The following is a 15,624-nucleotide window of genomic DNA, read 5'->3' as shown; positions in this document are numbered from 1 at the left end:
GCATGCAGACATACGAAACAGAGTATAACAGTTTTTCTTCCCCGCAAAGAGTGCAGCAAGTTCTTCCTCTTACCCTTTTTTGGGGGGGGAATCTTTCTATGTACCACAGAGAGATAAGGGGGCAGTAATTTATTTCAATCACTTTGCCAGAAGCAACAACACAGTAGAACAGCATCTTCGCTTCATACCGTTAAAATACCTCATTCTTGTTTGAAGATTCTTCGAGTATGTCTGTGTAGATGCTTCTTTAAGACTTCTTATACTCGTATTATAGGAAGAAGAGTCTAGCTTCTAAGACCATATAGAGTCTCCAAATGACAGCTAGTGTTTGAAACCGGGCATTAAGTTGGAAATAAAAACGTTGTAAGGTCTTAAAAATGTATACATCTGACGATAGAGGTTATCTATTCGTTGTCTTCTTTCGTTGTTAGTGTTGTTGTTTTTTTGTTTTTTTATTGTCTTTTTACGTAGTCGTCACCAACCTCCAGGTTATGTCGTAGTCGTCCCGTTCCTATGTGTCTGTTTTAATACCCTTCAAAGATGCTTATAGCTTAGGTATAGTGGAGAGTTTAGTTCTTCTTCTTATATTGTCGTGATGATGCCCACTCTTCCCATCTTCATCCATGATGATAATGATGATGGCAATGATGATGATGATGAAGATTCGTGAGGAACTGTTATCTAACTAAAGTCAATTCGCGTGGTTACCCTTTTTCTTATTCCATAAAAATCTATCTCCATTGAGATGAGTGCTGTGGATTGGACTGACTTGTTGATGATGACCATGATGATGATGATGGCCAGTTCTATCATTCGATTTGGCCATGATGATGGGATGGTGCTGATGATGATCGACCATGGGACGAAGACATGAGGACAACATAGAATTCTTTAAAAAATACAGAACATGAGAGCTCTCTTCACCACAGCCGGCTGCTGCTGCTGGCTGTTGTGCTGAAGGCAATCGTCATTTTCGTTGTCCGACGACGTTGTCGTTGTCTTGGAATATATGTCTGGTCTGGTCAGGTCTGGTCTGTGCCAATGAAACAAGGAGGATGTGTGGAGGAAGACGACTTTTTTTTAGTTTGAAGACGACAACGTCGAAGATGTCGACGACATACACAAGACATGAAGTTCTTCTTCTAAGTTTGACTTTTTATTTCACGTTTTTCTGTTTTTTATTCTTTGATTCGATTTTTTATTTCTTTCAAACTCTGTTAATTTAGATATAGGGTAAATTGAATTTGTATCGATTTTGTCTTTTCACTATATAAAATTTGACGTGGAAAAAGTGTGGAACGCGTTCATTTTGATTTCTTTCTAAACGTTTCGACATAAAAACGTAATATCGAACGTTATAATTTTTGTCGTAATTCTCTTTGTTTTTTTTTTTTTGTGGGAGATAATAATTTATAAAGCCGATTCCGAGTGAAATTTGTGGAACTTCGAAAAATTTTTACTACACGTTATTCTTTCAAAACCATGTTTTGAAGTAAAATCAGTCGTGGAACAAATGTGGAACGTGTGTATAAGTTTCCTTTCTCGGGGAACCTAATTTTAAATACATGCTCCTATACCGCAAAATACATATCATTCAAACAATCTATTCAGTAAGGAAATATCTGTGGAACGTGTTTGTTTTTCTTACAATTTTTTTAGGTATTTGTGGAACATTACACGGTGTAACACTCAAAATATACGCGGGCGGAGACCTATCAGGTTTTGTAGAGCTAGTCGCACTGAATACGAAACGGTATTTGAAAATCCCCTAACACCCCCAAAATCTGAAGTTACGTCCAAAAAACGGGTTTTTTGGACCTTCACCCATTGAAAAAATTCTAGCTTCGACAATTTTTTACCCATTTTCGATTTTGTTACAGTTTCTGATAGAAGATAAATATACCTTTTCAACAATGTATAAAACATGTAACTCGGTTAAACCACTTAGAATTTATAAGCTGTCAAAGTTCAAAAATTCCATTTTTTAGGTATAGAACAAAAATGTCGTTTCGGCACGTAGTAGGATAACCTTGGCGCCAGGATTTGATAACGGGTTTTTATAGAGGAGCTCAGTACAAACATTTTTTTCTTTGGGAGGGGGGTCTATCTCCCCCCGTTTAGGTGGGAGGGGCAGTTTTGTAAAAAAAAATTATCAAAATAAAAAACAATTATTAAAAAACAACGGCAACACTTACAGTACTAAATGATACCATTTCCGAAAGGAAAAATTGTACATTTGATTCTAATTTTTAAATCAATATAACATAACCAATAGTTTTTGAAATAATCCTGGCGCCAAGGTTATCCTACTACGTGCCGAAACAACATTTTTGTTCTATACGAGTACCTAAAAGTTCGAATTTCTGTATCTGGGTTGAAATCGAAAAATTTTTTTTTCTAAGCCAATTTAGGAGTGATTTTCATAAAAAATAACTCAATTGATTGGGAAATAGATATAGTTTATGAATATATTTTTTAAATAGCATGTTGTTTTGAAAACATATACTTTAAATTGATGCCGAAGTTGGGCAAATGACGAAAAAAATGGAATTTTCGAGCTTTGACAGCTTATAAATTCTAAGTGGTTTAACCGAGTTACATGTTTTATACATTGTTGAAAAGGTATATTTATCTTCTATCAGAAACTGTAACAAAATCGAAAATCGAATTTCTTTTTTCGTTCAAAACAACAAGTTTGGACATACGGCCGCAAACTTGAAAAGTTTACATACATTTGTGGAACCTATTCAATTATGTATTCCGAAATCTAGGAACTATGGAATATGGCTTACTTTCTTTTCATAGGAACCATAGGTATAAAATGTATTATAGGTTGTCATTTTAAAAAAATGGATTGATTTAATGATGTTAGAAGAGAAAAAAAGATTGATTTTGTTGCATTTTTGATGAACACTTATTGGGTTCAAAACAAAAAATCCTAGCTCTTTTTGTAGATATTGTATAGACATGATCGATATAAAGATTTTGAGCTAAAACAATAAGATTTCAGATATTATAAAATTTATTATAGGTTGTAATATAAAAAAAAATGGATTTAAAGGTTATGGAATAAAAGAAGGTAGATTTTTTTCGATTTTTTCGTAAGCAAGAAAAATGATTTTTAAGGTTTCACTTCTACTACGTGTGAATTGCACACATTATTATTTATTAAATTAAGGCTTGTTTCCCTCAGCAATAAGTGAGATGGCTCGTAACTCTTTATGGAACGCATTCAATTTTAACTCTGAGAGATGAGAGAATAAGGGTTTCAAGTTTAATATACATATCGCTGGCTGAGAATTAGAGGCTTGTATGTCTGGAGGCATTTCCATTAAACATTTCTACATATCGTCGGTGAAACCAAAAAATTTCGCAAATTTTATAGGAGAGCATTAAAACCTCATCGTTTTGAAGGCATTTGTATGAGTTTCCATTTTCTAATTTCAAATCTAATTATCAGAAAATTTGGAGTAACACACTTTTCTGGTTTCTCCGACAGTAAAACCCTTTTATTCTCAGCGAGCGATATATCACGGTTGCCTTTTATAAATGGCAAAACAATGTGGAACGCATTCGTTTCTTATTTCACGAGTGTATAGAAGACGTAAATTTGAAAAGTGAAATCAGTAGTGAAAAGAAACGCTGGAACTTCTTAATATTGTAGTCACCAGAGATCGTGCTGATTTTACTACAAACAAAATTTGACATCTGTCAAAATAGGATTTTCATTACAACAGCATAGGGTACGTATCATAAACTCTCAAACTAAATCCCAATATAACCATTTTCTTGTGATATTTTTTTTTTTGCAACTTACAACCCGTCATCGTAGTCGTCGTCTTGACTTGAAGTTTGTGGGTTTTCTTTTGGATGATGATTTTCTTTTTTTTTTTTTTTTGTCTAACCACATGCCATGATGTAGTCAGGTATTTTTAGCCAATTGATTGGCTCCAACGTAATCTCGTCTTATCCCAATCCGCGTGTCTTGCTCCGTCGAGATAATGACGACGACAACCCAAAGCTGTTTGCTTACTCGATGGATGCTAAGGCTGACTGTCTGCTCTATGGCGCGATGGTGCTAAAATACGCTCCAAAGCGATGCTGTTTTCCATCGTGTTTTTTTTTTTGTTTCATTCTCTATGTGGATTGTATGTATGCACCTATCTATGAAAGACTCTTGTTCGCCTTCTATACTCTATAACCTAGGCAATGCCGAAGGTATTTGTCCCGAAACCAGCCAGGCGACGACCGCACGATCCTTGTCGCCACCACCAACAACTTTATGTTGCCTAGCCTGCCTGCCAGTGGGGATTCAGCCAGCAATGTGTGTTTGGTTTGAAATATTTTTATTTTTTTAGTTCTGTTTGATTTTGATGTTTTATATGCATTTGCCTATGTTGCAACAAGAAGAAGAATTCCGGTTTTTTAGTAGGTTTCAAGTTCTTTGCAAATTTTCTTCCTTTTCTTTAGAAGAAGAAAGAGGAAAAACTGGAAAACCGGACAAGAAAAACTAAACAAATTTTCTAAAAAAAACTTGCCTTAGGTATTTCAGTTGACAACAGCTAGCAACGATAAAGACGACGAAGACGACGACAATCGTCGCTACAAGGCGCATTTCCTATGCAAGCAAGAAAGTGTAGACAGACCCTTCGCGCGCAATGACATTTTGTGTCCCGTGTCTCCTGTCGTCGTCGATACATATATATTGCCAAGAGGTATTTGCAGCCTACAGGAGGTGCTGATAAGCTTACAAGGCTTCAAATATATACATTCATATACTCTTAATGCCTCAATGGCGCCAACAAGCATATCCTTCTTATTTTACTCTTCACCATCTTTATAGGAGTATTATACTAACCTTTGGAATTTACGCAATTAGTTTTGCACCAAAGAGAGACGCAATCGGACAGAGGAAAACTGAAGAGACATTGAGAGAGAAAAGTGAAAAAATGTAAAAAAATTAAAATTCAATTAAAATTGACGAATGGTATGGTTGTCATTGAAATCGCAGATAGAAAGATACACACTTTATACAAAACTTGAGAGATACCAACATTATAAAAAAAAAAAAAAATAAACAAGTAATTTAATATGGACGAACGTTTGACAGAAAGACCCATGCCAATAGTGTGGAAGTGACATTTCAGCAAAAATCCAACAACAAAAACGATGATTGTCAAGATGGACGTTTGGTCTTACTGACTTTTGTTGGTACTGTTTGTTTGTAAGTTTTTTTTAAATAAAAACCTCGTATTATGTTTTTGATGATGGAAATTATTTTTATCATGAGGATTGTAAAAGAAGTGTTGTTAAGAGGCATCATCATCATTATCATCAACACAATTTGAATGACAATTTGTGAATATTTTTTTTCTGGCTTTGTGTCATGTTTGATGACATTTTAGACACACAAAGACATTTTTTTCTGTCTTCTTCAGGTTTTCACTGTGGTGTCGTTTTAAGCAGAGGCATTTCAAGGTAAAGTGGGTTTGGGGCAAAAGGTTATATGTAGATGATCGTGGACAGAACTTAATTGAGGGAATTTTTTTATACTTTTTTTTTGCATACAACTTGTGAATGGTAATATGACATCAAATTGTCGGGAGAGTGTCATTCTTTTCAATTTCGTTTTTTTTTTTTTGTAAAAGTGAGACTTTAAACTTTTGTAATCGGTTGTCGTTAAAGTTAAATTAGAGAAAATAGAAAAAAAGAAGAGGAAATAGTTTGCCAGTAGGGTGTTCAAATATCTTCTTTTTTTTTGTATATTAAAAAGATATATCAGTTTCTTCAGGAAGTTGTAAGACAATTTGAAAGTTGATCTTTCAATTTCACTTTTAAAACAAACCAAAAATAACACGAACTTGAATTAGAAACTTAAAAAAATTGTTACCACGAGCTTGTAAATTTTTATCTGTTGTTGTTGATTTTGGCATAAAGATTTGATTTTTTTTTTCTTTGAAGGTGTTAGCTACCTGGATTTTATGCGAAGCAATAAACTAATAAATTTGATTTTTTATAGAAAATTTATCTGATGGTTTCATTTTGATAATAATATATTAGATAGATCCTCATGACCTATTTTACTTATATAAGAAAATAAACTACAGAAATAAAATTTTATCTTTATAGTTTATAAATATCGTCATTAAGCCATAAAAATGTTGGCAATACTCGTGTTGCCAACAGTATAAAAAGAATCAACACTGTTCTAATACTAGTAGGTACTATATTGTCGTTTCTGATTTATTTGCGTTTTTTTTAGATTTGCTTGACTCTTGAAAGTAGTAGATTTCTTTAATTTTTTTCTTAATAGAAGGAGCCCAAGAGATTTTTTTTACTATGCTCAAATGGGCTTTAAGTAAACTCCACATGGTGTCCCCAAAAACACTTGGTTCTAGATGGCTGTTTCCTGATGGTACTGGTTTCAAGATCGATGGTATTACAATCAACCAAGAGCACCGACCCAAATCTACTTGGACCACAATTTAGTTGGTACGAAGATTATGTGAAAGAATTTCGCTTCTCTCCACTTTCGAGGCTCTCCACCGACAGAGTCTACTTGATTTGAATTCCTCCGGTTTCCGTCTGAAGCTCCGTGAAGCCAGAACTGCGACCTTAAAATTGTACAGCTAATTTGTTTTTTATAGGAAGTCTGAAAAATGAAAAATCGTTTAAAACGCTCAAATTTTGAGATAGACGTATAAAACCAACTGCAATCGTTTGTTCACCTCGAGTTCTATTTACATATCAAATTTTATCGTTCTTCAACATTCCGTTTAGGAGATATTCAAAAACAAATTTTTCACTGAAAAATTGAAATTCCCTAAAATCCCCAAAAATCAATTTTTTTCAAAAACTCAAACTGCTGTCGTTTTTCCCATATTGATTTCTTTACGTATGCCAAAAATTATCGTTTTTTTTTATAGCAACTCTCATACAAAATATCATTTTTTCTAAAATCTCCGAAAAAATATTTGTTTCAAAAATTCAAATGGCCATCGTTTTTCCACTTTGAGAAATTAATACAAACCAAAAATCATCGTTTGTTCACCCTCATTTAGGAGATATTCAAAAAACAAATGTTCAAAATTCCTCAAAAAAAAAAAAAAAAATACGCATACACCACAGTGTACCTACTAAAAATTAGAAAGTCCCCAAAAATTACTTTTTTTTCAAAAATTCAAACGGCAATCGTTTGTCCGCCACGAGAAATGGATACAAACAAAAATCCTCGTTTGTCCAACCTACGTTGAGGATATATTCAAAAAACAAAATTTGTACTGAAAAATTCAAATTCCCCTAAAATCCCCAAAAATTACTTTTTTCCAAAAACTCAAATTTCTGTCGTTTGTCCAAAAAAAATAGGGAGATTAGCATTACAGGGAATAATAAAGAAACAACGACAATTTTTTTAACAAAAATTTTACCAACCTGCGACAAATTTTGAAGAATGCTCAAGTGTTCATTTATCGATATATACATGAACACGACATTTTTATCGATATCAAATATGCGTTCAAAAATGTAAATAAAGCTTTATGCCAAACTGATCAGCCTTATCAGAATTACGCTGAGGAATGCTCGCCATGATTAGAAAAAACGTGACCGAAATTTTCGAGATGGAAATATGATGCAATACTCAGGGACTCAGTACTATCTTTTAAAAACCGACAGAGTTCTGATAACTTTTTGAGAGGACTGAGGAATGATTTTTTTGTTGAATTAACTTTCTCGCAACTTATTGCAAGACAACTACTTAAAAAGAGGGTATAAGTAACTTTTTATTGTAAAATGGAAATGCAACCTTTTTTCTTAGTTGCATTTATACCCATGTCCTTATTTTTGTACTAAAAGGTTATGATTCATTCCGTTATCAAATAAAAGGGAAATGAAAACTCTCAGACAATTAGATCTGTCATCTATGTAATCATTCCGACTGCTTTTCTTTTACAAAACACCTCAGTGGTCGAATATCGAATTAACTTCACTTTAACTGTCGTCACCTTATCTAAAATATGAGGTCACCAGAAACATGAACAAAAAAAGCAATTTAGTAACAAAAGATAACTTCTCACAGTTTCCTATTTTTTTTAAGGCACTAAATTTACCTGTCCCACTTTTAACATCTTCTCGGTCAAAGATCATCATAACACACAGTTCGTCCCGAAAGTAAAAATTCACCCGAAGATTACTAATTAGTAAATTTTTTTTTGTTTGAAACTCATGTTTATCTGTTCAGGGGAAAACCTTCTTAAAAGGATTATACCGGCTTCCCAACTACAACAACAATGATAAATGTATACCATTCTATGTTGATTTTTTAGGTTAAGATATGCATAAAACAGGTAGGTATAACAAAAAAAAATACCTGCGGTTGTACCACTTAACCTTTCAGACAAAAGGACATGTTAATAGTTCCCTTAGGGGTCTTAGGTCGACATATTTTAAATGGATCATTCAACACAAGGTAACTTTAAAGTTGAGGTTAAGAAGATCTTGCGAATTGTATGTAAATTATTGCAAAGAATTTTTTCGTTAAGAAAGTCACACGCAACTTTATCAAAGTTTCTGATGGGAATATCGGTTTGTATATATTTTGTAAGCCCTTGAAAAATATGAATGAAAAAAAAAAACGCCAGAACCACTTTAGTCCAAAGATAAAATAAAGCAGTTTCTACTATTTAATAGGGAAAGTGGCAATTAATTACTCAATATTGACCACTTTAAGTGGCACTTGATTACAATGACACTGGCGCTTAACTTTTTGAAAAACTTCAGAAAACAAGGCTTACCAATAAACAGCCTAACAAAAAATCGCAATTATTGTTGATGAGATAAAAATTAGCAGAAAAAAATCGATCATCAATTTGCAGTCGTTAATCCTTTATAAATCGTTCCGTTTTACAACATAAACCCAATTATCCTGCCTGGAGTCTGATTTGCCAATTATTTTGCCTATAAAGTCTGATTACCCAAATTGTAACGAGACGAACGCGTCTTTTTCAAAAAATTACATAAGATTTGAATGAACATCAAATAACCTATAAAAGTCGGAAGCATATCTTTAACAGTGATTTAAAGAAAAAACCAAAAGCTTCCGAAGAAGCCTCAAGCCTTCTTTTTTCTGTGATATAACCCAAAAATCTTCATACGCAATATTTTTGTATGTCTCAACAAGCAAAGGTTATATTCATTAAAAGTTAGTAAACACCCTTTGGCTTTTGATGCTGCTTGTTGCTGAGTGAAAGTGATGACTATAAGTGCACCAATAAACAACAACAACAACAAGACTTTAATTGCTCCTGATCAAAACTAAAACAGATTAAAGCCCTCAGGGCTTAACATCTATTAAAAGCCCGCATTTTCAATATTCGATGCAGCCGCCGAGAGTGATTTCGTGACATGCCAAGTGCGTTATATCCATCATTCGTGGAAGTGATGATGGTTGTTTTGGTTATACAATGACGTTTCGGAAGTTTTTTTTTTTGTATTTGTTTTTGACATTCCATTCCAAAGTTGATGTGTCATTAGGGTAAACACACACTTGTAGGTATTTTTGAGTTTTAAAGAAAGTCAACAGATCACTTTTTGTGTTTTTGTAAAATGTGACAGGGAATGGGTCTACCGTCTACCTAATCAACTATATCTCACACATTCCAACAGTAAGCATCTTGGGAATGTTTTCTGTTAGAGATTTTGTTTGATTTTTGAAAGGTGAAGGTCGATGGAAGAGAAGTAATAAATATTTACTTCAACGTGAAATGAATTTTTTTTTCTTCAATTTTATTTTGTTTTCATCATGTTTTTTTGTTATCTGTTTGTTAATCAGAGAATAATTTGTGCAAATGAGTTTATTTAAGTCAGAGTGTGTGATTTAGCGATAAGATAAGATATGACATGAAAATAAAAGAAATGTGGTACAGTTTAAGAGGATTTTTGTAGAAAGAACAGTGAGTTAACTTTACAATAATTTCTTTAAATGAAAAGGAAAAAAAATGTTTCAGATTGGGAGTGCAGGTTGAATGTTTGACTGATTACTGACCTTATCAGTGAAATTACTTTCAGTTTTGAAAGGTGTCGAAATTTTTTTATTATTTTATTTACTTTTCACACTTTTTCAAGATATGGAGGTGTTGTTATTGACAGTGTCAACAAGTAGGTAATAAAAAACTGAAATGCACTTTGGGCTCAATTTTTGTTCAAAGTTGTTCTAGTTTTTTTGTGAAGCCAGAAAAAAAGAAGCTAGGAAAGGAATTTAGCTGCCTTTTTTTATTCCTTTTCCATTTAAAAAAGATTACTCTCAAATAAATACATATGTACCTAATTTTAAATTAAAATTTTATTTTTTTGTCAAAACAGGAGGTATAACGTAGAAAAGTTAAACGGAAATTTCAAATCTAAAATTTAGCAATAAAAACCCATCAATTATGCAAATTATAATTATCTCTCTTTCTTGTGGAATTTCAGGAATTTCAACCAAGTTCCAAGCAAAAGAGAATGTTATCAGAAGATGATATCAGTCGACATTCCTGATAAGGTGCAAGTTGTCAAATTTAAAGATAACTTGAAATGTAACGAATACATTGTTATATCAAAGAAAAGATACATGTTGTATTTTAATTTTGATTTTTCGTTTATTTACTTTCATATATTTCGTACATGTTATTTTTATTTCTTGTACCTGTAATACAAATCACTTTATCTAGTAAGAAGTACAGCTTAATACTGTGTTTTATTTTGTTAAAAATATCAATTGATAAATTTCCTTATTGGTTATACTATATTTTCAAATTTTTGGCTAGCTTTTAAACAAAAATCAAAATTGCGAAAAAGAGGCTACGATAATTTTATATCGATAATTTTATTGAACTCAGTCTAAACTTTGATTTTTTGAACTGTTAAAAAAAAACAGAAAGTACAAATTATTTTTAATAATTAAATAGTTTGAGTGAACGATTTCGTTTCAAGAAAATATTTTTCAATACAAAAATATTCTTTTAATCATAAATTTTTTGACAAAAAATATTTTTTGTTTATTTTTTCACTTAAAAATGTCCGTTTTTTATTTATTTATTACAAGCAAAAAATTAATATTTCATAAGTTCATACATTAAAACAAAAAATTAACATTTTACCAAAAACTGATATCAGTTGGCATTCCTGATAAGAAGAAGATCAAAATAAAAAAAGAAATAGGTACCTTGGTAGAGAACTTAAAGTTTTGGATACATTTTTGTTTGTTTTAATCTTAAAATTTGTTTTTGTTAAAGAAAAAAAACTTAAAGGTTTTTTTTAGTATATTCAAAGGTTTTAAGATAAGCAATGACATTCAGGTAACATTGAACTTGTTTAATCAATGTATAGTTAACTACTCTCAAAAAGTCTTCCAAGATTTTCACAAAAAATACTTGACAAATTCCAACCAATTTGCATATGTTTTGAGTTTAAAAAGAAATGCAAAATGAATAGCTTAATATTTGTAACATTTTACAAAATACGTAGTTAAATTTGCATGGACAAGCTTTTATAAAGAGGATTTTTAATGTTCTTACAACACTTAATTAGCACTTTAATTCCGTAACGAACCCGATTTTCATACAAATAGTTTAAGACGTTTTCTGAAAATTTAACTTTGATTTGAAAATTGATAAATTTAAAAATTTGTTGTTTTGAAATTTTTGTGTTTCAACTTTCAAACTTTTTTAAAAGCACTTCATATATATTGTACCTATTTGTGTTGGGACAAGGAGGACTGTGGTATTGCTTCGTGCCTCCTTTGACAAATTTTTGATGCGGATGATACCAGAATCGTAATTTAATTTACTCAATTATTTTATTAATAAAATTGTTTGTATATATTATTGAAAATACAACAAAACGTCTTTTCATTTATATTTGTTGTTGATTCAATTTTCTTTTGTTTAATACCTTTGTTCATTTATCTGTTCAACGTTTACTGCGGTCTTCGGACAGTATAAGCATTTAAGGACGAAAACCTGGTCCTACACATTTATGATTAAAGAAGCAATTTTTTTAGTGTGCCCCCAATAAGGGTCAAAAGCTGTTTACCTATGTACTTTTAAATTTTTTTTTATAGAAAAGCTAGTGTTGCGATAGCACTTATTTTTATAATTAATTTAAAAAATCTTTAAGTATTCGATGAGAAAATTTGATGATACAGAATGCGAACAAAGCTGGACAATTCTTTGTGTCTTATTGGCTCATATGCGAAAAGAATGAGCTGAAGCTCTATTTCACATTTCAGTCCAATTTTTAGAGTTCTATCTTGAGAAAAGGTACAGTGAACAGTGAGATAAGAGCTTAAGCTCATTTTTATTGCATACAAGCCATTGTGTATTATGTTGCTTATTGTTTTTCAAATATCGTCAATATTTTCGAAGATGATTATTTTTTAAATGCTTTTTAGCACAAGTAGTCAAGTCAGTCTGAAATTTTGGCTTCAAAATTAAAAGTCGATCCAATTTGTATATTTGTAGCTATTGCTTGGAAATTAAAAACTAATTTTTCAACATTGAACTAAGGTCTTAAATGTGAGATTTGAAAGTGTAAAATGGAAGGGAATTACACACTTCTACTAACTTCTAAAACGAGAATTCGATTAGAAAATTTTGTTTTTTCTTTCTTTACAGAGTAGGTAAGAATTTTGTTCATTACTATTCTTTTAGTAAGCTTGTCTGGAATCGCTTAAGACTTCTGTCTCAAACAAACAAACTTTTACTAAGTTAGTACAGGTAGTAAATAAAAAGAGTTTTTTTTATGTCTTGCTATTTTTGTTTGCTATCATTCACGGTTAACAGTAAATAAAACAGCTCTATAAGGCATCAGTCGAAAAGTTTTCACTAACTTCGGTGACTTGTGTTTACTTAAGACCAAAGTTCGTTTCAAATTAGATAACCAATATCAGAAAACTGGATTGTAAAAAACTGACTGTCTTTTAGAAGGTGTACCTATCTTTGAGCCTCTTTTCTTATCAGAAAAATATAATAGCTAGAAAGAAGATATTTTGATATTTTTGTTTGAAACAGACTTAAGCATAAAGCTTAATCTATAATTTTGATATTTGCTACTTTGGCCTTTTACGTCATACTCAAAAACAAATTCGTTTAAAAAATGAAAAACTTTAGACTCTGACCAAGTGGCTGGTCCTCATGAAACATCGTTTACAAAAATCCAAAATCTAACTGTAACTTTGTCAAAAACTCACCAAAAATAATTCCATGTACCTATAAAAAAGAGCGTTTTGAAATTTCGGTTGGGAAAACCCAAAATTCTTACAAAACTGGATACCTTGTTACTCATTTATTTTAAAGGTTTTGTTCTATTGGGGTTATTGTGTTCTAATAATATCGATAGCACTAAAATTTGTAATTTCTTTTCTTAAGTTATGTCCATACCTGGCTACCTGTTTTAGTGATAACAATATTATATGCAGTTTTAGGGAAAAAGTAAAAGTAAACACACACAAATTTGTACCTGAACGTACCTTTCCATGTGTGTATTCGTGTTCAATGCATGGAACTTTAAATAGTTACCTATATTAGCATTCCCTTTACGCCAACTTAAAGTACCTTAAAGTATCTACCTGTTTCATAAATGTCCCTTACCTACTTTGTTTATGAATCCTTTCATAACAAAGAATATTTTTTTCTTTTTCAAAAATTGTGAAAAACCAATAAATTCAAAAATAACGTGTTGTAAGATTTCCATTATAAGGTATTTTGACGTAAACAATTCAACTGAAAGAAAACAACAATAAACTGATTGCTTATACATATTTTTTTTACACCAAACTCATTTATTATTCCTTATACGTTGCCCTGAAGTAACTCACAAAATTGAACCTTGTCTCAGAGTTATTAAAATAAAAAAATGTAAACAGACTTAAAAAAAAAATAATAACATTATTTGAATACCTGAAACACATGACAAGATTATTACAGTTTTTTTTATTGCCATAGCTGTGGAAAATGTATTATTATAAAAACAACAATATCACCTGCTTTTTTTTGCGCTACCTATCTTTCTAAAGTGAGACAACAAAAATACAAAAAATAACAATCTTATCTTTTTATTTTATACTGAGTAGATATTGACTCAGTCAGTTTATAATATCAATCTGAAAACAAAGTCATCTTCTTAAAAAAAATAAGTCATTGAAAAAAACATACCTTTCACTTCGAAAAAAATTGTGTTTTATTTAATCCAGAAAGTTAAAATCCAAAAAAACAAAAAAATTAGCACCAAATATAGAATATTAATCACTCTGTTTTATTCAGCAGAAGTTGTGATATCACAGAAACCCATAGAAAACACTCTCAAAAGACACGTTATTTGAGCACGACAACGCATTCCATTTCCGTGAGATGCATTTGATTATTATTATTATTCTTCATTCAGGGCGACACAGTATAAATAGAAGAAGAAAACAAGTTACAGATACAAAATCATAGTCGTAGAAGATACAAAATATAACGAAATAAGATTGAAAAAAAAACCAGCCCGGTGCACAATTTAATTTACATAATTTTCTCACATTCCAAACACATCGACTTGGTTTTTTTATTTTATTTTTCTCCTCGGTTAATCAATTCTTTTTTTTTTATTATAAATTTATTTATCAGAAAATTTATTTTAATAAAAAAAAAATAAAATAAACAGGAATTGTGTATAATATCTCAGCAAAAAAAACGTGTTAAAAGATACAAAAAAAAAAAAGAAATATCAAAGAAAACAAGTTGTTTCTTTTCTGGTGGCTAGAGTAGGTAACTTATAGTGAGCTAGCTAGCAGAATTGTAAAACGAATAATATATTTTTATCGAATCACTGCACCGTTAATAAACACTCGAGGGGGAGCTTCGCAATCGCAACAACTATTTCAAAGCAAAAGGAGGACCGCCATCCACCGCCGCGCACCACATAAATAAAAGACCTCTGCGAGTTGCACCAAACCAACACACAAAACTGCACCACAATATTCAATTTTGCTTCAAGAATTAGATATTTCTTATTTTTATTTTCAATTGAATTGTTGTTTTTCTCCAGCTATAGCACAGAGCAAAGTTGAGAGTCCAAGAGCTCTATAGACTTGGGGGGGCTTTGTATAACAGAAAAATATTTTCCTCCTCCAACAAATAGAAAACACAACAAGTTTTTTTTTTTCTTTCTTATCTTAAAGAAAAATTTATAATATAAAATAACCACCTTTTTCCACTATTTCCAAATCGAAATAGATAGAAAAAATGTATCTATAAGATGAATAAGTATCTTTTATCAAACACGGAAGTTATTTATTAATAAATCAGTGTATTTATTAAATATCTTCAAGTAAAAGATACATTTCTAAATAAAAAGATACAATTTTTTTGTTCGTTTAAAAAAAGATTGAAGTTTTTTGCGCGATCCGTTCCGAAAAAATAACGATCTTATTATGCTGTTCGCGTCCGCGCAACTGTTGATATTGGCCAGAGAGAAAAATTTTTAAGACCTCTTCGTTAAAATTTTTTTTATACAGATACCTTTTATATCCACACAGATACACTCGACGACGAAGACTACGTTAAAAGTATCTACGATGAGAAAAACAAAATAAATAAAAAAAAAAAA

The 15,624-nt window shown here is 31.3% G+C and overlaps 1 protein-coding gene across 1 annotated transcript in view; it reads right to left on the bottom strand.

Moving 5' to 3' along the window:
- Positions 1-15,191, bottom strand: part of LOC129907496 (protein Shroom) — a 235,415-nt gene extending 220,224 nt beyond the window's left edge. Inside the window, exon 1 of the mRNA XM_055983765.1 lies at positions 14,190-15,191. The gene's annotated coding sequence lies outside the window, so the exon portion shown is untranslated. The remainder of the gene's footprint in view (positions 1-14,189) is intronic.
- Positions 15,192-15,624: the final 433 nt, after the last annotated feature.

Source organism: Episyrphus balteatus, chromosome 1 (genome assembly GCF_945859705.1).
Source record: "Episyrphus balteatus chromosome 1, idEpiBalt1.1, whole genome shotgun sequence".
Taxonomy (NCBI): Eukaryota; Metazoa; Arthropoda; class Insecta; order Diptera; family Syrphidae; genus Episyrphus; species Episyrphus balteatus.
This window is presented reverse-complemented; position numbering and strand designations above follow the sequence as displayed.